This window comes from Podarcis liolepis (genome assembly GCF_965112155.1).
Source record: "Podarcis liolepis genome assembly, chromosome: 3".
NCBI lineage: Eukaryota > Metazoa > Chordata > Lepidosauria > Squamata > Lacertidae > Podarcis > Podarcis liolepis.
Genome location: NC_139557.1, coordinates 95,964,229 through 95,989,947, shown reverse-complemented (window position 1 = coordinate 95,989,947; position 25,719 = coordinate 95,964,229). Strand labels below are relative to the sequence as shown.

Genomic DNA, 25,719 nt, shown 5'->3' with positions numbered 1-25,719 from the left:
ACGAGAGGGGGAGACTTCCAAAATATTCATTAGCAAAGCTGAATAAGGAACCGCAGAGCAAGCCCAAGCAGGTGCCAGGTGTGTCAAGAACGTGTGGAAGTTACTTTGCTCCTCGCAAGAATCTGATCGACCCAGCAAGCGCCCGAACACAAAGGCAAATGTTGCTGCTGCTGTCATTCCTCCAGACAACTGATGGGATGGTTTTCCAGGGAGCCCAGAGAAGGAGCCCTCGGGGCAGAGAGAGGGTCACCAACACAATTTCGAGATACTTCAAAGCTACCCGCCGATTTGTATTCGGATTGAAACATCACCAGGAAGCCATCGGGTTGCCTGTGCCCCCTAAAAGTGAGAAGAGAAGAGTTGGGCCATGCAAACTTGCAAACACAATGAAATGCTGTGGGAACACATGGAGGGCAGTGGGATGGGGGGCAGAGCAGGGCAACCAGAAAGCTCAGCCCAGAGGACATCCAGGGCTAGGTTTCAGCTAGCACAGTCCAACTGGTTTCCTTTTATTCTTGAAATGGTCACTCGCCTAGCAAATGTATAGAAACAGAAGGCTCAGATACGTGTGTGCCTCCAAAGCGCGCAAGCAAGCAAGCAAGCAAGCAAGCAAGCGCACAGGCCCCTCGAAGTGCATCACCTGCGTAAGAAAGAAGAATAATTTCAAGAAAATAAAAGAGAGGCCCCCCCGCGCAATGAGCCTCCTTTCCTTCTTCTCCTTGCTTCCCAATGGGCTGCAGCCACATTCACACTGACACAGGAAAAAGCAGTTGGGGAGGTTTAAAATCAGGAAAGGCAGCGGGAGAAAAGAGGCACCACCAACACTTAGCAATTTGGGCAGCGCACGCAACAAAAAAATTATTTGAGCGAAGTCTCAGGTCATTTTCAAGAAACAGGCCAATGTTCTCCGGCTGCTTAATATACATGGTGTGGGAAATGGCAGGAAAACCCACAGCGAAGGGCTAGAGCCATAAAGAAAGGAATCCAAATTACCACTTAATGTCCATATGTATTTGGGGGCCAAGGTGGGTAATGAAATAAGGTACACTTCAAAGATAAGGTTTTAAACTTTATATAATGACCTCCTTTTTTTGCATCTCAAGTCATTTAAAAGGAGTGGGGGAGGGTGTAAATAGAGACTTGCATGATGCAGTGGTTTTAAATACATATATATATTATTTACAGGTACTAAATAACTGTGTGGGCTGAGTAATTAAGCACCGTGAGGGAAAGCAGCAAAGTGACTGACCTTGGGTGACTTTTTAATATAATTAAGACCTCAACCTGAGAAATATCTGCATTATATATATATATATATATATATATATATATATATATATATATATATAGCACACACGCATACCGTATACATACACACACACACAAAAATACCTGCTACACCTCTTTTGGAGCATTAACTGAAAGGGGTTGGTATGTGGTACACTTAACACTCTTTCTTACGACAGTTATTGAAAAGGGTTTTGTTTTGTTTTGCCCTGTTTCACTCACCACATTAATCAAAGGTGGATTAAAAAGATCAGATCACTTGAAAAGGTATCTGTTCTGATCGCTCTGAAAATGCTAAACTGTTTCAGTGCTAGAGACAAGCCATGGTGGCGTGACTTGCTGACACAAAGGTCGGCAAGGGTTACCTCAGAAGTTTTAACGGCCTCGGAGCTAACGTTTCCCGCCACTTTTTCGCGCCAAAACAGCAAACAGACGGGGCTGAGGAGAAAGACTTCGGGCTGCCCGCCCAGCGACAGCAAAGCAAGGCGGGGCAAAGCCAGTGGATGCGGCTGTCCTTTGCTGCAGCCTCTTGTTTTGCCAAGAGTTGGTTCCCCTCCGTGAGGGAAAGCAGCAGAAAGTAGACTTAGGAGTTTGTTGATCAGTTCATAGGCAGCACACAGTCACCCACCAGCTTTTCTCCAGGAAATATTTTCTCACCTCTCCCTTATGGGGTTTCAGAATCCCATAAGAGGAGGGAGGGATGGGGGAGAGAGATCTCACCTCCAACCCCATCTGAAAAACAAAAATGCTTATTTACTTCTGTCCACTCAGGTTTCTTTTGTTGAGCAAAGGACACTGCAGGAAAATTATCTCATGTACTACAGCTCTCCCTTGTGCTCCTGGACTGAGTTTTTATTGCTCATGCCTACCCTTTAAGCAGCTGGAGTGCATTCCACACCACAACTAGCCACCCCAGTGTATAATTCAAGAGTTAAAGAGTAACTCCTGCTGGAGGTAATAAGTAATAAAGGGCTTCTGTTGCAGTGTGCATGTGTGATGTGCTCCCTTTCTTCTCCCTACCACCCAGCATAAATTTAGAGTTTCGGATGAGAACCTGAGAGGCCAGGGTTCAAAGCCCTGCTTGGGCATAAAGCTTGCTGGGCGACCTTGGGCCAGTCACTCATTCTCAGCCTAGCCCACCTCACAGGGTTGTTGTGAGGATACTGTGGGGTAGGTCTGATCCAGCAGGGTTCTTTGTACAGCCTTATGTAAATATGGGCTGTACATTTCAACTACCATTCTGGTCTTTTCAAAAATTATTTTTTTGTCTTTCTTATTCTTATGCAGAAATAAAGTAGTTTCTCTCTCTCCTCGTCCCAGTTTGCATTGGTGAGTTGCACGCCAACATAAAAAGTCCCAAAGCAAAAACAGCCCTTGCAAACAGTTTATTTATTTTGCTGATTTAAAATGTTGTTATTATAATAGAAACACACTCTGAAACAAAGTAGAAGAGTTCCATCTTTGCACTGCATAATGCTTTGTTCAGGAAATCTCCAGGATTTTCCTAACATCCCAAGTTTTAGGGACACAGAGTTACACAAGATCATAAATTAATCTGCCACCGAAGCAGAGCACACACCTGATATCCAGGAAGGCACAAGGGCTGGCTAGCTCCAGCTGATCCCACATTTGATTTACTCTGGGTTATTAAGATGTATTCTGAAATGTTTTGATAAGAAAATAGGAGTCAGCAATTTGATTTGGAAAGCCTTTTGTTGCTGAAAACGGCTGCACTTTTAAAAGCCAAGGCATTTGTTGTTATTGTGGATGTTTCCATGATCCACCCTCTGCTGCACTGTTGTAGCTCATCAATTATTGTCAGTAGTTAGCTCTTCCTGGAGACAGTTGTGTGAAGTTCTTTAGACAGCCTGTCCACTCCAGGCCTTTAGCACCTGCAGTTGTGCCAGTCCAGGAAATTCATCTTTGGCAAAGGATTTTGAAACAACTATAAAGTCAGCAGCTCTGATTAAACTAGTCACCTAGGAGAAGCATCTGTCTTCAGCAGAGTCCTGGAGTCCTGCTGCACAGCAAACCTCCTGTTAGATCAGGGCCCTGCCATTCTTCCTATGTAAGACCCTCCGGCAGCAGTCTTGGCTAAGGATGTTTATTTCATTGTTAATACATTCAGACATTAATGCAAGCCATGGCCCTAAATGCAGGCAGCTTGTTTTATGCTTAACTTCATTAACTTTATTCCTAACTCTGCTCCACCTGTCTCTGTCCCACAGAACAATCCACACCACAATTTCAAATAACTAGAAAATGCAATAAATATGTCATATATATCCTGGAAAAGTTTATGATGTCATAGAGTGATATGAAGCACTAGTCTTATTCAGGGTAAAGCAACTGAAGAGACATGACTAATTTAAGTTCACTAATTCCAATGGGGATATTCCGAGTAGGATTTAGTTGACTACCACTCACTAGGGCAAATCATGGCAAGTCTTTGTATTTCCTTACCCCTCCCCATTATACAGTGCCTTGCACATTTGATAATGGTATCAAGAACCTATTTATAAATTGATTTTAAAAAATATAATAACACAACTTCCATTATTTATAGCAGCATTTAAACATTTTCTTAATAGATCAGTAGTTTCTGATAAAGGCAACAGGACAGAAGGAATCATTATTGTCCTGTAACATATTAAGCTCCTTTCCTTTATTTTCTGTTTATGGGCACCCTGAGGCATGATCCCTTGATCACTGCTATACAGGGCCACTTGCTACTCCTACAATATCTCTATGAGTGTACAAATTCCAGAAGTCCCCATTCCAAGAAGTGGATGTGGTAAATCAGTGTGACCACAACAAGTCTGTCCCAAAGCTATCCAGCTTATGAACTGGTAGTTTATAAAAGAGTACACACTTAGTAAAGAGTCTAACATTTCAGTAAGGCTGCAAGCTGATTAATCCCAGGTGATGGAACATATATAACAGAAGCATGTGTCTCTGTATCCAGAGCTGACTCTCTCCAGGAGAGAGAGGGCTTGTGGACTTAAAAATTAACTAGTCATGTTTGTAACTGCAAGTGTTAGCTCTGACTCTCTCTTTCCATCTGTGTTTCTTATTATGACTTTCAACATGTGAGAGTCCAAACCATGTGGAGACTTTCAAAGGCAATGGGAGTATAACTCAATGGACTCAACGGGATTTACTCCTAAGTAGATAAAGGTCCCCTGGACAGTTATGGGATGCGGCGCTCATCTCCGCTTTCAGGCCGAGGAAGCCAGCATTTGTCTGCAGACAGTTTTCTGGGTCATGTGGCCAGCATGACTAAACTGCTTCTGGCGCAACGGAGCACCATGAGGGAAGCCAGAGCGCACGGAAACGCCGTTTACCCCTTTACCTCCTAAGTAGACATGCATAGGACTGTACAACATTTTTATAAGCAAAGTTGTCATGATCTTGTGTTTCCCTACATTCCTGCTTTTATGTCTTCTGTTTTGCCTTCACCTTTATTTTAAGATTATCCATCTGCTCTGGGTCAAGAATTCTGGCCTTTAAAAAAAGAACACCTCTGCTTGGTTGAACTCTGCGTGCATGAACTCAGCAGCAGCTCATATTCTTGAATGAAATAAAAACAGCTTTCAAAAACACAGCTGTTTGCAAAACACTGTACAAATAACACTGTGGAACAGAAAAAGCAGGAAAAGCACTGATAACAAAGGATGAAACAGAGGGCTTATCCACACTTACCTTTCCTTGGCACTTTCTAGCACAGCCCATGCTTTGAAGCTCAGCATTCAAATGCTCCCCCCCCCCCAGCTTTCCTCATAAAAACCTACTCTTTAAAGCTGAATTGGAGCAAATGACAATCTGCAGAAAACCCTGGCCATTTGCTCTGATTGAGTACTAAAGATTGTTTTTTTGTGGGAAAGCTCTGGGGCAAATAAAATACCACTCAGACACGGAGCTTTAAAGTACAGACGTGCCTAGAAAGAGTGAGGCAAAAGATAAGTGTGGATAAGTACTGAGCAAGGTTGGGAAGAAGGTAGATATGGATCTACTGGTAGATCCATAGGTGATCTTGAGTAGATCAACAAGGGTTTCCAACTTCCAATTATTTAACAATAGCATCTAGAAAAAACCCTTTCTCACTCTAAGTTATGATAATTAAACAAAGAAAATTTTGGTGGAGAACAGAAGCAAATTTTTGCCAGTCCAGTCCTACCATGTGCCACAGTGAAGCAACCTTCATGGAAAGGGTGGGGGAATGAAGGCAGGAACTGGAGTCTGAATCGGTACATTTTGCATTCTGTAGTTAGTGCAGAATACTGCAGCATGATCACTTACAGGGCTGTGATCCTGCAAGTATCAACCTCTGCTTGAAAATTTGCACTGGCTACTAATTTGCAACAAGTTCAAGGTTTTACTGTTAGTATATACAGTGGCACCTCGGGTTGCGAACGTGATCCATGTGGGAGGCACGTTCACAACCCGCAGTGTTCGCAACCCGTAGCGTGATGTGATTCAGTGCTTCTGCGCATGCACAAAGTGCGATTTAGTGGTTCTGTGAATGCGCGAGCACCGAAACCTGGAAGCAACCCGTTCCGGTATTTCCAGGTTCAGCACGTCCGTAACCCGAAAATGCGCAACCTGCAGCACTCGCAACCCGAGGTATGACTGTATAGCCCTTAGAAGCTTGGAACCAATTTACAGTGGTACCTTGGATCTTGAACATAATCTGTTCCAGAAGTCCGTTTGACTTCTGAAACATTCGAAAACCAAGGTGCAGCTTCCGATTGGGTGCAGGAACTTCCTGCACTCAAGCAGAAGAGACGTCTGATGTTGGGCTTCCGAAAAATGTTTGAAAACCAGAACACTTACATCCAGGTTTTCAGCGTTCAGAAGCCAATTTGTTCATCAACTAAGCCATTTGAGAACCAAGGTTCCACTGTACTTGAAGGACTGCTTTGCTCTGCAAGTGCTACAGGACCAATTCAATCCACAGAACTTTCATAATTCCAAGTGCCATATAGTGTTCATTCTATATCCCTGAGGGGTTTATCTTTCAGTACGACAGCACCTATGCTTTAGAACCCCCGGCCTATTTACTTTAGTAGGCACCTTCATACTCTTTTATCTACTTTCTAAAAACTTCTTTATTTCAGCCAGGCTATCAGTTACATAAACTTGTTTTTAAATTCTTGCTGATTTTATCTGCTTATTTTTGCTAACTATTTTCCTGTTTCATGTACACTGCTTAGAGATTTTATTATTGTTATTAAGTTGTTTACTAAATTTCAGTACAATCCATGAAAGTTCATGGGAAGGTATCTTCCTATTCCAATCCTTCTCTGCACTGTTTTCCATCAGTGACACATATGCTGAGGCTCTCTCTTGAACAGAGCTGTGTTCATTTTCTCTCTTAACAATACAAACCACCAGGAGATTATGCAAATGACATTGGGGGAGGAGGGGCACACTGGAAGTTTCAGTCTTTCTTGTCACCACACTGCTTACTACTAGAAGCATAAAGCTCCTAGACTTTTGGCTAAGAACATACCACAACAGCTTAGACAATGGCAACGTTAGGATTGGGAAGGTGCTCATTTCCATACACTAAAGCCAAAACTCAACCACTTTGACTCCAAGGCTTCAGTTAATGTTACAGAAGCTCAGGCAATGCCTAACAAGGCCTGGCATACTGGGTAGATATGGCTGGAGCAATCTATTCTGCTGCCCTAGCTGAAAATTAATGTTCCTGTCGGCCTCATCTTACTGCATGCTGAATGCTTGGGGATTGAAATGCTTATCTGGGCCTTGTTTTGAATATTCATTTTAAATTATGACGAGGCTTCCTAGTTCTTCACAACTTTGTTTGCACCATACTTGAGGATACTTGAATAGGGAACAGAGGGTGGTAGTTATTACAGAATAAGAAACATGGATTGGGTATGTTTGCCTCCCTTACTATATATGGTCCTAAACTTTGTGCTAACAAAGGGAAAAAATCTTGTTACACAGAACACTAGCAATTTATTTGGCCAGGGCTGCGTCCTATAGTGGAAGAAGTAATAATATAGACACACGTGCCCTCCTGGCCATATACAGAGTGCCTTTCACTCCTCACTAAAGATTTGCAACAACTCAGGAGTAAGGAGAAGCTGGAGCAGATGACATTGCTTCGTTTAGGATTGGTGCTTATAAATTGTTTTTATTGATTTTCTAGGTGTGCTATATTTTCATTGATTCCTTTAAATTGTTTTAGGAACTGTTTGTGTGTACACCCCCCCCCACACACACACACAGAGAGAGAGAGAGAGAGAGAGATAGTTTTATTTTATAAGCCATCTCGATTTTTACTTTTAAAGATGGGATACATACCTTTAAAAACAAACAAACAAAATTCCTCCAAAGTAATTTGAGACACAGTACCTCTCTCTTTTTAAATTTAGCAGCACATGTTATGGAATACTCATGGGCAGTCTTTGGTTGCGGAATATGATGAGACTTTACCATCCTCACACCAATTTCCTCAACTAAAGGTATAATGCTTTGAAATAAGACCTGGATAAAGGAAAAAACTCTCAGACAACAATTTGCAGCTTAGTGCCCACTCAAGAGGCAGAATAAATCTTTTTTCTTTTTAAAGTTTGTATCAGTGGCGTAGCGTGGGTTGTCAGCACCCGGGGCAAGGCAAGTAATTTGCGCCCCCTAACCCGTGGATTTTAGCACTCGAGTCTCTTCCGCCGCCCCCCAGATGTAGCGCCCAGTGCGGCCGGCCCCCCCTGTACCCCCCACGCTACGCCACTGGTGTGTATTGAAAACTAATTACAGTAATTGTTCTCTTTCCTACACTTTATGTCTACTGAGGGCTACCCACTTTGAAACTTGCCTTTCTCAGACATAAAAGGAACCTGCGCTTTAAAACAGGTCTGGGAACCTCAGGTCTTGAACCAGAGGCTTAATTTGGCTCTCCAGGCCTCTCTTTCCTGCCCTCATAACTCTGCCCAGGTCATTCCCCTCATCAGGCCATGCCCCCCAGCCCTGCTCCACACCCTTTTTGAATGCTTTTGCCTAGTTGGAACCTATTCTTAACTATAATGCCTCTTGCTTTCCTGGATCTAGAGATACGTGTGGAATGTATGCATAGAAACATCTGACTTGTGTGTTGCTGGAATGCAGTCTATTGTATAAAGGTAAGAGCCACATCCTTTCCTCTACCCGTTTTTGACTCTGGCCTTCTCTCCTTCTCTCACTTCCAAAGAGACTAATTTTCAGATCTTGCAGGTTCTGGTTTGCTATCTTGTTTCCTTATCCTACCTTACAAATCAGCTTTTTTTCAAATCAGTGAAGAAAGGCAAGAGAATGAACCAAAAACAAGAAAAAAGGAGAGGAAAAGAAAGTGAGGGAGTTGCAAGACACCCCCCCACACACCTCTCAGGGAACCTGACATGACTCTGTAAATAGAATGCAGTTCTTCACAGTGATCAAATTAGCTCTCAAGGAATCATCCTAAACATTCCACTGAGAAACTAAAACAGCTTGTCCTATTAGATTGTCTGTGGCAGTCTTTCTTTTGAAAGTGCTCTCGCCTGATCTGACCTCAGAGTATCAGTTTAAAATAGTGTAAGGAAGTCCTAGCAGGTCTAAGGTACACTTAGCGGTGAATAATTGAGTAAGGGAACAGTTCACCTTCGACAAATAAAGAATAGAAGTAAGGAAAGAGTCAAAATCCTTGTAAAGAGGCTTATTGGGAGTGTTCAAGCTGAAATATCATTATTGCCCTAACACACCATTCTAGCTTTCAAGAAAGGAGATGAGGGAAAGGAAACTCAAATCCTACTCTCTTTTGTAGGCATAATCCACCATCTGCATCCAGATTCACAAGCAGACTGCACCTGCCTGATGCACGTTCCTATAATTTTGTGACACTAGGTGACTGCTTCAATTGCCTAGTAGGTTGAGCCTCTCCTACATACAGTGACTCGTATTTTCCTTTTCATGTCAGAAAACCTACAGGATCTTTGCTTTAATTTGATCCTTCATTTCTATTCCTAGGACTATGCTGAGTGCATTGAGATCAGTGTTCACTGAATGCATCTGTCTCAGAGGAGTGATAAATATATATAGAGAGAGATGTAACTAGAGATGGAGAGAAATTTGGTCCACTTCACATTTAAATCCCTGGCTTCTAATTAGCTACTGGGCTCTCAGTTCAAGGTGCCAGTTTTGGTGTATAAAGTTCTATACACCTTGGGACCAGGATACCTGAAAGACCATCTCACCCTTTGTATACCCAGTTGATCACTGTGCTCTGCTGGTGAGGGCCTCCTGCAGTAAACATTTTATCAGACAGTCTGTTCCACACAATATAGGAATCAGGCCTTAAATGTTGTGACAGTTGGAAAAGGTTTAAGAAACGCCCACTGACGGATTCTGCTAGCGACTGAGGCAGCCACGAAGTGAAGGGCTGTCCAGACAGAAAGGTTTAACAAGGCAACACAGCCAGGAGTGGTGGTAACTTACGCAACCCCACACTCATTACAATACGCTTCAGGTTACAGACTCCGCTAACCCAGAAATAGTGCTTCAGATTAAGAACTTTGATTCAGGATGAGAACAGAAATCGTGCTCTGGCGGCGTGGCAGCAGCGGGAGGCCCCATTAGCTAAAGTGGTGCTTCAGGTTAAGAACAGTTTCAGGTTAAGAACGGACCTCCGGAACAAAGTAAGTACTTAACCCGAGGTACAACTGTATTAGGCAAAATTGCCTATAAATATGGTATTAAGGGAAATGTGTGCTAAAATGCTGTGAATTTTCATGAAGACTTAAAAAAGAATCCTGCAAATTGATGAAGAAATGGGACAAACTGGACCTAAGACTGGAGAAATGAGAAACTGAGGTAAACAAAAATTCACCCATCCCTACAGGTAACTGGGAAGATAAATATTAAGGAATGGATAATATTGGCTCAAGTTCAGAAACAGCAGAGGGTTGTTTAAGTAAATGGAAATTTGCAAAATCTTAATTTGAAAGCAGAAATTATGAACAGCAGTAGGCAGCAAATTGAGAAGGGCAAAGAGATTGACACGTTAAATAATATAGATTCTAATATTGATTTCTAGCAATATGTGTGTGCTCTTTCTCTTCTATTGGAAAAATATTAATACAGTGAAAATAATGGATTTGTATAACGGTGTTTCCAGATGGGTACTTAATGTTGCAAATGGATATTTTAGATATCACAAATGGATTGTTGGCAACATTTTTTTTTTTAAATGCCAGATTTTCTGTGGAAAGGGTAAGTCCAGAGTAATGGGTGGGAACATTGGCTTCTATTCTGATGCCAACATTGTCATGTGGAAGCAGTGATAAACCTGCATACATTGATCACAAAACTTGCATACATTGATCCCCTCAGGACACATCCTAAACCTATAAAACAGGCAAGCAATTTGATAAGGTAATGTAGATATCTCAAGTAAAATACCTGCTTTGTTCCCAGATTCCAAAAAGTTCTATACCACCATTGATTTCTACAGAGATAGGATGATAGTTCGTAAGCAACAAACTGTATTTATTGTACATTTTTAAACTGCCGCAGGACCTCATTTAAGTTTTGCTATTGCTTGCAGTTCTCAGTCATTGTTAGTGTGGTGTTTTTCAGCCAAATATTAGGCTTTCTTTTAAAAAATGAGGAAGAGACCTCAGAGAAAGGTAAAACATCATATAAATTAAAAACTTGTTTCATTAATAAGAAAAAACAAAGAACTACTGTGCCGGACTCTAATTAGAGTCATAAAATGTACCAAACATTATGAAATGCTCTAATATTTTAAAACATGTCAGTGAATCAGGTGAGGGACTGGAACAAAATGCTCTGTTAGCAATGCCCTTATTCAAAGTCAGCTTGAAGAGAAGCAGACAAATGCTAGTTTGCAAATCACATATCAGATATATGGGTATGATCATTTCCTCGGAAGTTTAGCTCATTTAGGTGTTGAATAAATTTTACCTCTTTGCACTATTTTTTTTAAAAAATTGACTGATTGATAAGTTTTGCATTAGGTGAGAGATTAATTCCGGGGAGTATATTTTCATCAATGACATTATTATTGTTATATAACAGTGTGAGCTAAGGAATCGTTTGAATATTACTGTATTCCAAACTTGAGCTTCACTGAATGGTCCCCGTTTCTCTTCCAACTAGAAACATTGACAATTGAATGACCTAGGTTTGGCAATCACAGTAGAATTCAGCCCCAGCAGATTCTTATTGGGAGTAAGATGCAAAATCATTAGGGATGAAGCTCTCAGAGATCACTGCTGGCACTGACTGTAATATCTGCCAATAGCAGTAGCTTCATCTTTCTAAGGACTCCTTTCACTTAGTTCAAAAGATTTGCTAACCCCCTGATTCCATTTTTGGAGCTTTCCAATTTCAATCCCATTTCCCCATACAACTGGTTATAATACATAAATGTACCATCATAATCCAGATTTGTGAAACAATGTGCACAATATACATTCTAAGCATACAAAAATATTCCATTTAATGCATCTTCCAGTAAAAGGCAATTTGTATCGTGGTAGTACTGTACTGAATTTTTACTTCTTCATTTTTTTCTCAGCACCAACTGACACAGGTTTTTAAATCAAATCAGAATCCATCCTGAAGCGGCACAGCCAAACTTAAACAATATTGTTTAAACGGATTAAGGGAAGTTACAAAGGTTTGAATTTCTGATTAACAAATGTGTAATGAGTACTATGAAGAAAAATGGGAATCGCCAAATGAGCACCTTTGCTTAATTGCAAATAGAGAACAATAACAAGTGCAAATACCTTCCATCTTAATGCCTTCAGCTTTGTTATACAACAAATATAAAGCAAGAATTTAATGAGAGGTTTATCTGCTGACTATTGTATCTTGGAGATTTATACAAGTTAAAAGAGTAAACGAAATAAGAACAGGAGTCCTAACAAAATCCTAATACTGTATGTATATAAATATATATATATATATAAAACCTCACAATAGTTGTTCATAAATAGACTATTGACTTTCACTGGGTTAAAGAGCTCATGTAGTGATTAAGTTTGGGAGGCATAATTGTTCTTGTCACGCAAACTCGGCTTGCAGTCAATATCTTTTTATCATATACATTTTTAATCACATATTAATAAACAAGAAGGTGTGTTTTATTGATGGTCGGATTAGATTATTGACCAACTCGACAACTCTGTACACCAATTCAGAAAATACAAACAAGGTCAACATGTAAAGATAGGGTAAAGTAGATCAAAGAATGTGCTTTTCCTTAGGTATTTGAATGATTCATTTATTTCTTTTCTGCTCAGCAACTCAATATAGTAAACAGTTTCAAGCTTTTTGTACACCTCCCCCCTGTAATATTTGGCCTTCATAGCAGAAGTAAAGCCTAAGAGTAAACTTGTGCAATAATTTAGATTACAACCACCTTCAGAGAGAGGTTACAGCACCCTATTAAAAATCATCCTATAATACTGGAAGAGCAATATTTAAAGATTTGTGCACAATATTTAAAGATAAATACATTTTCTTCCTCATTCCAATATATATTTCTCCCTCTTTCAAATACACACGTTTATACACACAAACACACATATCGAGCAGCTCCCCATTAATAAGCCCCTTTTCCTTATACCACCTATTGGAAATAAGAATGAGGTGCAGCATGAAAAAATAACAGATGGGATACAAATAGCCATGTGTGCTGTCCCATGCACACATTCAGGCTTCCCCTGTTTCCTATAGAGCTCTTTTTCACCCACCCCACATCCAAAAAACTCCTGAGGGTCGGGGGTTTTCTGAGCTGTGTGCAAAATAAATAAATTTTAGTGTTGATCATGAATGCATATGTTCAATTATTTCTGTTAGTGTCCTGCCTTGTTCTTTACAGCATTTCTAGTTGCTACCAGCCTAAAAATTACACTGAATACTGGAAATGAACTTTTGACAGATATAATGACTTTTCAGAAAATGACAGAATCATAACATTCTTCCTTTATATACAAATTTTGATCCAGCTGAAATTGGAAGAGGTCTAGCCAAACTTTTCCAACACTGTCTTCTCAGATGGCTCTTAGGAAGGCTTCCATTATAATAGTAAAAAGGTAGAGGGTTTCCCCCCCTCTATATTATCTTGCTGGTACTGCTATATAATGTGTGGGCCACTAGTCAAGGGGAACACTTAAGATCTTTATATACCAAGGTAAGAAAAGGCTCGGTGTAATGACAAAGAAAGAACTACCAGTGTAGAAAGTTATTAAACATTACCAAGTAGCCCAAGGGCACTGTACTCTTGAATGGGGATCTTTTAAAAAGGCAGATGTGTAGAAGAGAAATGTGTACTCCATTAATACCATGAAATACAATAAGAAGGGAACTCAAACATAAATGGAGAGCTGGATTGCACTGCACATTGCCACAATAAATATCCTTCTGACAGAAAACAAAAGGTGAAGCAGAAAGATATCCATGCCAAATGTAAGAGAGAAACCCACACATTGGATAAACTGTTCATCCTTGTTAGACTGTGATCCTTGTAATGCTGCCAAGTGCACTGAGAAAAACTGTGTTACAATTGCCAGTCATATAAGCTAAAGCTACCTGGAGGCACCATTAACTGGTGCCTTTCTCCTTGCCAGAAGTTGTCAAAGTTTTTATTTGTTCTGGCCAAGACATGCCGTTTTACTGCTCCATCACTTTCATTGGACTATACATCTGCTACCCCAATATGCATGTTTGCACACACCCCTTGCTCTTCCATCAAAATCTAAAACGAATAAATAAAAAGAAAGATAGAGGCCTGTCTTGGCGGGGAGAGGGAAGTAGGTAACAAAAAGTGTAGTTTATAAAGGAGCTGCATGGATTTTTCATCCGGCAATTTCTGAAAGTAATATTGGGGAGCACAGTTGCAAGCCTTCCTCCTGCAGAGGAAGAATGAGAGTATTTTGCATGGCAAAAACTGACATGGTGATAGCTTCTCATCATCTGACAATCAAAAAAGGATGTTGCAGGAAGTCAAAATATGCTCAAAACCAAAGTCATAGAGTTCAGAAAAAGATTAGAGTGACACACAGCTGGAACTTTTGATACTGAATTGAAAGCTGCTGTTAGCCATGGCTCTGCTGGTATGTTATATTTACAAGATAAGAAGGCCATAAGTACACATTATGTCCCCCCACCACATGAAGCAAATTAGTAAAAAGAAAAGAAAGAAGAGGTTTAATCATGCTAGTTCTATTCCTCCATTTGGGTGGAAAGATTCTACTGTAGATGCACAGCAGGCCAAAATGGCATATGGTGATGTTCCCCACTTCAACTTGCAAATGGATTCTATGTTTTAGTGTTCCACTGCTGAAACAAATTTTCTGCATGTGGAAAACTAGCATGTCAGGGAAAGATCTAGGCTAGGATACTATTATCATTATTAATTAGATATATTAGTCACTTTTTACCAAGATCTCAGAGCAACTTATATTTAAAATCATAAACTTAAATGCAGTATACCACTAACAATTTACTGTATATAAAACATTAACATTCTCATACACCTACAATTCATTCTCTCTCTCTCTCTCTCTCTCTCTCTCTCTCTCTCACACACACACACACACACACACACACACACAAGCAACAACAGCCAAAGGAAGCTTCGGCATCACACTAACAGCAGAACAAAATCAGCTCCATCCATGAAAACCATGAGAGGGGAATGTAAGTCTATTCCTTGACTTGAAAGCATGTCAGTGAAGGGGACAGGTAGACCTTACCGGGAAGAGAATTCCACAGATGGGGAGCCACAAATGAAAGGGCTAGTGAGTGGTTAGTGAGAATGCTTCCACAGGTCATTTCAAGCAGTCCAAAGTAACAGAGTTTAGAATACTCGAACTGGTCAAGTTATGCAATGTTGATTTAATAAGAATTACGTATACGTAGTAAATAAGCCCTGTTATCTTAAACTCGGTTAGGTTTAGGCATAGATATCACAGATAATTGTGTAGCTTGTTTCTTCCCAATACACTCATCAAACGTGTTTTTCTTACTCTAACCATGTTTTCTTACTCAAACATCTGATTATCTCAATATTTTTTAATGACACTGGATCATTCACAGAAGTATATTAAATGGTGATGGTGTTAGGATAATGTATTAGTGTTACATACCTGTCCTTAATCTGTGTGAGGTTCTTGATGATATACAAAATTGCTGCAAAGGAACCAAGTCAATGAATTATTTATTCATTTCATTTATTGATTGTTCTTCATTGAAGTTTCTAGCATAGTTTACACAAGAAAACAATAAAATACACCAGAAGCTGATCCTGCTGAGAGTTGAATATTACCTCTACAGTGGCAAAGGGACATCTGCCACCATACCTGAGGGCAGCAGGCTAACTTAGAGTGTATAGACCAAGCACATCTCTTGTTCCCCAACACCTCACAATCACTGCTTGCTCCCTAGGATCTGCCTCCTCAGTTGGCTGCTCCATTTGCCTAATGCTAGTGCTGGCCCTCATCTTGAGATATATCAAAAACTGGGAAAACACATACTTACTTCAACCGAAGGTACATCAGGGTCATTCATCACTTCTGCAAGGCCAAGCGTAGCCCAGGACCTCCATACACATTGCCCAGGCTTGCACTTCAGGGAGATCACTTTGGTGTTGCGGTTTGACCTCAGCCCCAGAGGCGCACTCCACGGTCTCTCAAGACAGACGGATGCCAACAAAGACCACTTTAAAGATCATGCTAATTCTGATTTAAAAAGCAGTTTGGGATTGGGTGTGAGAGCTCTTTGAGGAAAGACATAGCTTATAGTATGTGGTGGCAGCTGTTTCCTTCTGGATCATGGCCTAACTCGCTTGTGGTGACATGACTTTTTGTAGGGAACAGCCTAGCTCTTTTGGGCACCTCACCCCAAACATTTTTTTCACAGCTACACAGGGTCGGTATACAGTTGTGAAATTACTCTTCAGACTTTAAAGATCTCTTAAAATCTCAGTTAATGCCCGTCATATGAAACATGCAAATTGATAATAAACTAACTAATCTGATACAGTTTTACTGCATTTGTAAATCCTAGAACATTTTGGTGTTTTTTATTAAAAGTTGAATACGTAACGAGGTCCCTCACTACAAAAGAACAGAAAAGACTTTTATTCTCATTTCCCAAAAGTCCTTAATGTGACATCTGTCCCTGTACTGTCACCTGTTTTAAAGCTAACAAACGCATGCCATATAATACAAGATTTATAAAATTAAAAACCCACCCCTTTTAAGTAATATTCTTTAAATCTTACTTTCTGACAGTCCTACTATTTGCTCAATAACTGTAATAGGCGTATTTTTCAGAAAATACTGAATAAAAACTGACAAGCTATCAGGGGAATCTGAATGCATAATTGATAGGGGCATAAATTAATATGATTAGGCCTTTATTGGGTGCCACTGCTGCCAAACCTACAAAAGGGGCATGGAATAAAACATGGCTATGTTCTCAGTGCTGATAGGCATCAATATGTAATGCATATTATCTCTAGCCTTCTCATGTAGTCTGCTTATGACAGCACTCAACCTAATTGAAATTTTTATCTTTCTGTTGCATACAGACAGTTCTGACTAGCTTCTTGCATGGTAGCAGAGAGAAAATCCAAATGACCCAAATGAAGGTTTCTCTGTGGAGGTTTGCATCCTTTCTGCAAATTACTTTGAAAAAATGCTATTCAGTTTTCCGTGTGTTTTTTATTTTAAAGAAGGCATCTACACAAAGCTGCATTTCAGAACATTTGGTTTGCCTTATCCTGTTAAAAGTGAGCTCAACAATACTTTCCCCATGGAAGACAGGCCCAAGGAAGAAATAAGATTTATCCATAAAGCTGTGTATATCCTATATTCCTGATTATAGTCTTGTCACCTTAACTCCAGTTGCATTGTCTTTCTGCTTAGGGAGTGCTGTTATGGTGGACGGAATGGGGGACAAATTTGACTCCGTTTGCATTTAAAGGTGAACTTATCTAATTTACATTTTCCAAAACATGTAAAATGAAACACAGGAATATTTTGACATTTGCCCCTATCTGAATTTTGCAATGCAATTCTGCAGCCCTGTGTACATTGATGTGTACACAAACATGGGTAAAGTGTGCATATAAATGCATATATTAGGGAAAATAACATAGAAAATACATCATATATGGGGAAATTGCTTTGTAAAAATGTGGGGTGGGGGGTGGGAATCACACTAAAATGCTGATAAATTATCATGAGGACCTAAAAATATTTTAGCAAACTGATGCAGAAATGTGAAGAACTGATCTTAATATTGGAAAAGTGTGAAACTGAAAAATGAGAAATTTAATAAATAAGTAAATAGCTTTAGTTAAAGAGATAGCGCCATTGTTACAATTAATTAGTTCACTCTGGAAACTTTCACTATAAAACTGGCTGAGGTTTTAGATACCTATGATTAGAAATGAAAAATACATATTAAAGTATAAAAATACACAATATAAAGAGCTTACACTGGGATTGTTTGCACCAGCCTAAATAATCTTTTATCAGTTTCTATACAAGTCTAAACTCAGCAGCTGACAGCACGAGCGAATAATTAGTATGTTCCATCTAAAATTAATTCCGAAGTAGACCTCCCTATTACATGGAAGATAAATCCTTTACTGCCTCGCTTACCGTTTCTAAATGCTAACATTTGTTTTTTAAAGTCTAGTTATCTCTTTTGCTGAAGAAACATAAAATCATTTTTACAAACCCTTCAAAATGCTTACCTCGTCTAACAAGAACGGGGAGCCTCAGGCAAGCGGGTAGGTGGGGAAGGGCAAATGCGACCCTCCAAGCCTGGCTGTTTGGCCCTCGGGACTCTACCCCAGGTTGCATCGCCCTTGCCACCACACCTACTACTGCCCCTGCTTCACACCCTCAATGACTGCCTTTGCCTGACTGACTTCTTTTCCTGAATGACTTCTTTGAACTTCTTTGCCTGACTGACTTCTTTGAACTTCTTTGCCTGACTGACTTCTTTGAACACTGACAAGGCCTCTTGCTTCTCTGGGTGGAAGACAGAGAGGATTAACTAGCTGACTATACAAAGGTAAAATGTACAATAGTTGTTCCACCCACTTTCACCTCTGGCCCCTCCCACCACTGTTGTGTGGCCCCTGGAAGGTTGCCCACAAGGGGAGGTGGTTCTTGAGCTGAAAAGGGCTCCCGACCCCTGCTTTGGAATAAAACACATTTATGCATTTGTTGTGCTTGCAGGTTATTTCCTTTCTGCTAATTTACCACTTCCCAACATTCTAAGGTGCAATCCCATAATAACAAACTGTAGGTCATCCATAAATATTATAAGTCTGCCTGTGCTTTCAAAATTGCTCAGAGAACAGGGGTATCTGCGCCTGTAATTTTCCAGCAATTTGTATAGCTCATAATATATAAAATACTTGCATTTTACACCTGCCCTTGGCAGTTATAAATTTAAAATATACAATAAAACACAATGGGCTTTCTTTTGTGTCATAACCAAAAAGGTCAGGGCATTTTATTGTGTCTTAAACAACACGAGTGTTGATATTTTGGAGCAAGACCATGAAAACTAATGGTTCATAGAGCTTTCACTGTAACCCCTTGAAGAACTTTAAAGTTCTTTAGAGCTTTGGTGGTAAAAATATTTTTAAAAATTCAATTAAAAGCCCATGACAACCAAAATCAGTTCCCTGAGGTGGCTGCATCACTCTGCCTAATGGTAGGACAGCCCAGTTACTGAAGATCCATCATATATACATATACAAGGTTGTATCTAATGTAGGTAAGGTAAAGTCACTTAGCAGAATACTTGTTCTGCGGGCAAAATGATTTGCACCAGTGGAACATTGTTGTGTTACAAGCAGTTTGCTTATAATTTCATTGCACAACAGATTGCTTAAGTCTGTTTCGCATTGCATTTCCATTAGTGCAACTGCTGCATTGGATCTCCTGTTGCACAACATTAAGACTCACCCATCTGCTAGTGCAAGAGTCCTTGAACTAGTAGACAAGAGAACACTGGATACAGCCCACAGTTTTTAAGGACAGTAAAGCCGTAGGGGGAAGTATCTGTGACATAAAGACACATACACAAATCTATGGACCTCACCTAGAGCTCCAGAAGATTGCCCTTTCTGCCACATAATACACCCAAAGTTATCCACCTTTGATTAATAAACTTAAATGAGTCAAAATCTGCAACTTAAGTGCATGTCATGAAATTTTGTTCGAAAATCTCATTCTCAGTGTTAATATTTTCTCTCCAAAGGGCCTGCTGGGAAATTTCAACATTGTGACAAATCCATAATATCAAAGAGAAAGATTTTACATGTTAGTAAAATACTCTGCAAGAAGCCATCCTTTTGCAAAGACCATTTATCATTTATGGAAAGTTGCTGAGTAAATCCTTTTGACTTTGCACCATCACATTCATCCTTGTTCCAACTAATGTAATTCAAACATAGTATTGATATTTCTCCCCAGCTTTTTAGACTGTGGGGGAAGGGTCCATCTAAAGCTGGTGTCACACTGTGTTTGATGCAAGTAAGTTTCATATTTGTCTCTTTATAGAAGTATGCAGAAGATGTACTTAGCCATATTGATCTTTGAGGAAATGTGGACAAGGTAGATAATGTGAAACTTTTATTGCCATTACTGACTGTTGCACAGGCTCTGGAAATTTTTCCAGTTATTTAACTAGATTTGTTGCAGTACTTTTTTTGCTGTGATACTAAAAAAAAAAAAAAAGCAGCGAAGCTTCTGCAGCCATGACACCACTTCCTCTAGAGTAGCACATTGTAGTCAGTGGAATTGCTTCAAAACTAAATTAGATATTTTAGGCTGCTCTTTTTAATATCTCCATTGGATTAATTTAACAAGAATAAAAAGGTAAAGGGACCCCTGACCATTAGGTCCAGTCGTAACCGACTCTGGGCTTGCACGCTCATCTTGCTCTATAGGCCGAGGGAGCCGGCGTTTGTCCACAGACAGCTTCCGGGTCATGTGGCCAGAATGACTAAGCCGCTTCTGGTGAACCAGAGCAGCACACGGAAATGCTGTTTACCTTCCCGCCGGAGCAGTAACTATTTATCTACTTGCACTTTGATGTGCTTTCGAACTGCTAGGTTGGCAGGAGCAGGGGCCAAGCAATGGGAGCTCACCCTGTCACGGGGATTCGAACCACCGACCTTCTGATCGGCAAGTCCTAGGCTCTGTGGTTTAACCCACAGCAAGAATATGGGGGTGCAATTGTGCCCTCACAATTCACTTATTTAAAATTATTTATATCCTAGCTTTGCTATCCTGCCTGGGGAGATAAGAGTGGTGTGTAATAAAAAACAATAAAATACAAACAAAGAATATAAAACAGGAAGGCGTAAAAGAAAGGTACATTTCTAAACACAAGCAGTGAAGGAGCCATGTGGATCTCCCAGAGGAGGAAGGCCACCACTTAAATGCTCACTGACCTGGAAGAATGTAGAAAAGCTGCTTTTTCTGGAAAATTCCTTTCCATAATTATTTTGGCTCCCCTTATTGGCACAGCGATCAAGCCCAGACTGGACCACATGCTGGCAAATGACAGCCGTGAGACCAGCTCAGAATCCAGTAGATCCCAGCCGAGCCCAGTTCCTCCTGTTCACTATTCCATTATTTTGGGGCATCCCATTGGCTTGTGCCAGAGATCTTGCTAAGCAGCACTTTTATCTGCCTGCCTGTGTCGGAGCAGGGAAGGTCAAACGTTCCTCCTCCTGTCAACCAGTCTCCACCTTGAGCCTTGCATTAGCATTGCAAGTGTAGCACTGGATGTGGAAATTATAAGTGTTCTTCAGTCTCTTCACGCATGCCAGCCTGAGCAACCAGCTACACTCTTTGGTTGTTGACCATCACTGTTCTTGTTCTCCCTCACAGTATGAAAGATGGGTTTTTTAAATAAAAAATATATGGATAAACAGCTCTTGAACAGCTCCTACAATGTTTTAAGTGTGAACAGGTTTTTCTTCAGCATGTGTTCATGTTCTGTGTTCTTCACATTTATTTATTGTCAACAACCATATTTATAGTGACTATTAAAGGGCAGGGGGAACCTTCCTCCCTATAAATGTTTGGCTTCCCCTCTGTCCTTTTTATGATATTTCAGGAAAGTGATGGAGTGATCTTGTTCAATGCAGTTGTCTTGTTTTTATTTATTTTCTTCCACAGGACGGCTCGCTCCAGGGTGCTTTCAGATATCATATTGCATTTTTCAAGTGTAATGAAACTGGGTTAATTCTGGTGATCTTGATGTTTGGCTTTGATTTGCTGCTTGTTACCTGCAGAGCTGCTCTGGGTAGTCCTTCAAAGTAACAGCAATCTTTCGTCTTACTTTTTGAGAAAGGAGTCAGTGGTCATCAAGCCCCAATGGGTTCTTTCATTAGAAGCATTTAAGGAACAATAAGATAAAAAGAGCTTGTTCATTAGGGCAATGGCCCATCTAGTCTAGCATCCTGTTCTCATTATGGCCAACCAGATGCCTATTGGAAGCCTGAAAGCAGAACCTGAGGGCAACATTACTCTGCCAACTTGTGATTAACAGTAACTGGCAAATTTTTGTTTCTCTTGGTTTCTATTTTTTTATAACCTCTCCTCCCACCCTTTTTCTTTCTTATTCATGTTGTTGTTTAGTTGTTTAGTCGTGTCCGACTCTTCGTGACCCCATGGACCAGAGCACGCCAGGCACTCCTTCTTCCACTGCCTCCCGCAGTTTGGTCAAACTCATGCTGGTAGCTTCGAGAACACTGTCCAACCATCTCATCCTCTGTCGTCCCCTTCTCCTTGTGCCTTCCATCTTTCCCAACATCAGGGTCTTTTCCAGGGAGTTTTCTCTGCTCATGAGGTGGCCAAAGTATTGGAGCCTCAGCTTCAGGATCTGTCCTTCCAGTGAGCACTCAGGGCTGATTTCCTTCAGAATGGATACGTTTGATCTTCTTGCAGTCCATGGGACTCTCAAGAGCTCCTCCAGCGCCATAATTCAAAAGCATCAATTATTCGGCGATCAGCCTTCTTTATGGTCCAGCTCTCACTTCCATACATCACTACTGGGAAAACCACTTATTCATACATACATACATTTGTTGTTTAGTCATTTAGTCGTGTCCAGCTCTTCGTGACCCCATGAACCAGAGCATGCCAGGCACTCCTGTCTGTCTGTCTGTCTGTCTGTACATACTGTGGATCCAGAATTGGCCTCCACAGTCACTTATGTGCACTAAGCATGGTGAGACATAAATAAAAGAGAGAAAAAGAAAAACAGAAACAGCACTCATGAAGAAGGGAAAGTAAAGGGGGGAGGGGGGGAGAACTGTATACTTTACAAAGTTGTTATTGTACTTCACCAGATCTCAATCTATTACAGTATTTGAAAGAACGGATTCCAAACATCATTGATTTTGTCTATGGCACGTCTGCATTTATATGCAAGTTGTTCATATGTTGCGAGTTTGTATAAGTCTTTAATCCAATCTTAGAAGGGAACCGCATTTTTTTTCTTTCCAATTCATCATTACCAGTCTTTTTGCTGTGGTAAGGGCACAGAGAGTCTGCTCATATTGTCCTTTTGTAGGGTTCCATGTGCTGGGCATATAATTCAAGAGGATATTTTCCTCTGTAAATGTAAGGTTGTTCCATACAGTTCTGTTGCTGATTTCAGTTACCTTCAGCCAAAAATCTTTCAATATAGGACCCTGAAAAAACATATGTTCTAGAGAAGCATTATCCCTATTGCATCTCCAACAGTTAAGATACCTTACATAGCCCTTTTTTAAAACAAACGTAATGAGGTCCAGTATATTCTAAATATTATTTTTTTGTTGTATGAATCTCAATTTAAGGTCCAGAGACACCCTTGTTATAGCACTTGAAACAGTTCCCACTGTGTGGTTGAAACTGAGACCTCTAATTCTTTATTCCATTCCTCCCTCAATATCTGTATATCAAATTGGTTTGCTAGTAACCAAGATTTATATATGTTGATGGCCAGTTTTTTTGTTGCGTAAGAATTAATCTTTTTCCAATTTAAATATACTTCTCCAAATTTCCACATCTGTTGGCATTTTTAAAAAACATCCTCATGAAAATTCACCAGCATTTTAATGAGAATTTATCCTAATAAGACTTGTTTTTGCGTGCAATTTTGCCTAATACTGTATACACATTCTTGCAAAGTGATTTCCCTGAATACAATGGATTTTTAAAAGTTATTTTCTCTAATACATGCCTTTGTATGCTCATTTTACCCTAGTATATGCATTTTTGCACACTTTACTTGGCAATCCTCTGGTGAATGGAAGATGTGTTCTGCTGGCTAAAGGGCAACTTTGGATTCAACCCATAATATTTTCTACAGTCAGCACCACCCAGCTTACTTCTAAAGCTATCAATATTACAAGAGACAAGCATGACCTGGGATGAAAATGTATCGACCATTCAGGCTTCGCATATCATGAAAAAGTTCCTGTGAAAATAAATCCATTTTTGATGTTAAGTTCATCCCTCACTCCTTTGATTTCATAATCATGTTTCCTCTTAGGACCATGGGTGAACAAGGTTAGAATTCTCCCATTAGGGTCCCGTCCCATCTGAGGGCTATGTACGGTATATCTACGTGCACAGTCATTTCCCTTCCATATTATTCAGCTATTTATATACAGCTTAATTACCAATGATTCTGTGCTATGGTTTTCCTTGGTGAAGACCAATGGATCTTCATGAGCCAAAAACCTCCGTTTCCTGCCTTCCTAGCTTCTTCCTCCATCCTCAAGTAAGGAGATATCCACACAGAATGCATTCTAGGATCCCTGATTAAGACAGGCAGCCTTCAGATCTTCAAACAGAGGACTCAGTACAAAATTCAACTACACACCTCTCATAATATTTGCACGGATAATTTTGACTCAAACCTTTTATAACTTTTGGGGTAAGGTATTAAGAAGGTTATCACTTCAGTTATAAGACAGGTGGTGATTTATGGACCTATCTCCTATAGGGAAACTAAAGATTAAAACTGTAGCTGATTTGTGATTAGTGGTTTCCAGAAACAACAATTCTGATGAAAGTAGACTGAAGAAAAGCTGAAGGTGTTCATAGAATTTACCTGTTGCCAAAGTGGGTGAAGGGCAGAAAGACAGTAGGCTGCTTTATGCTGTGTCAGACCACTGGCCCATCTAACTCAGTGCTGTCTTCACTGACTAGCAGCTGCTCCCTGGGAGATGCCAAGGATTGAACCTGGGACCTTCTTCATGCAAGGCAGATGCTGTATCAATGAGCTACAGTCCTCCAGCCAGCATGGTGTGGTGGTTAAGAGTGGTGGATTCGTAATCTGGTGAACCGGGTTCACTTCCCCGCTCCTCCACCTGCAGCTGCTGGGTGACCTTGTGCCAGTCACACTTCTCTGAAGTCTCTCAGCCCCACTCACCTCACAGAGTGTTTGTTGTGGGGGAGGAAGGGAAAGGAGATTGTTAGCTGCTTTGAGACTCCTTAGGGTAGTGATAAAGCAGGATATCAAATTCAAACTCTTCTTCTTCCTCCTCCTCCTCCAGCAGAGACAAGCTACTGGGTCTATCACAAAAGTTCTGATTTTTATATTGTTAATGAGGAAACTGAAAATCCCAGAGCTGAGGTTTCTTTCAAAGTTGTAACTAGCTATGCAGCTAACAGATCTGCAGCCAAAGAGCCTCACAACTAGTTCAGTCTGCCCAATGGAGTATTGAGTTTGTGGTTCTCAATCAGCAGCTCCCAGTGTCGCATGACAAACTTCTTTTGAAGCCTAATGGAGTTTCAAAAGCAGCCTGTGGAAATGAGTAAAGTCCAGCTGGCATACCCAAGCCCTTGGATGTGCCTAAAATAGCTCAAAGCATAATTTGGACTAGTGTGATTGGCCATTCAGAAGAAAGATTCAAAAACTTGATCTTAAGACTATTTACCTGGATATAGTTCCATCAAAATCAAGGAAACTTTCTTCCCAGTAAAGTCTTTTTTTTTTTTTTTAACGGTAGGAGTATAAAAGTCACATTTTATTCCAATGACCTATAAATGGGAAGTAATTTCTAATAAATGCCTGTGCATCCCATTACATTTTACTACTTATCACCTCTTCTGTGTCTTATGGACTAAGGGTATAAACGGCTTTAGCAAAATGTGATGGGGTACAAAGTTGTACATCAGTAACTGGCACACCTATTCCATGGAAGGCAATTTTCTGGGCCACAAAATTTGCAGGCATCAGTCAATAATTAGTATTCTTGGGCCATGGGGATGAGGAACATGTGAATGACAGCAAAATCTGCCATTGTATGCAGACATCTTGAATTATTAGAAGTGATCCTAAAGACATTTGAATCAAGTGAATGGTTGCAAAATATGA

General features: G+C 40.3%; 1 long non-coding RNA gene across 1 annotated transcript; it reads left to right on the top strand.

Moving 5' to 3' along the window:
• Positions 1-15,457: 15,457 nt before the first annotated feature.
• On the top strand, positions 15,458-19,679 carry LOC310702467. Its single transcript, XR_014523511.1, has 2 exons — positions 15,458-16,968; positions 19,591-19,679. It is a non-coding gene; the product is annotated as an uncharacterized lncRNA (long non-coding RNA).
• Positions 19,680-25,719: the final 6,040 nt, after the last annotated feature.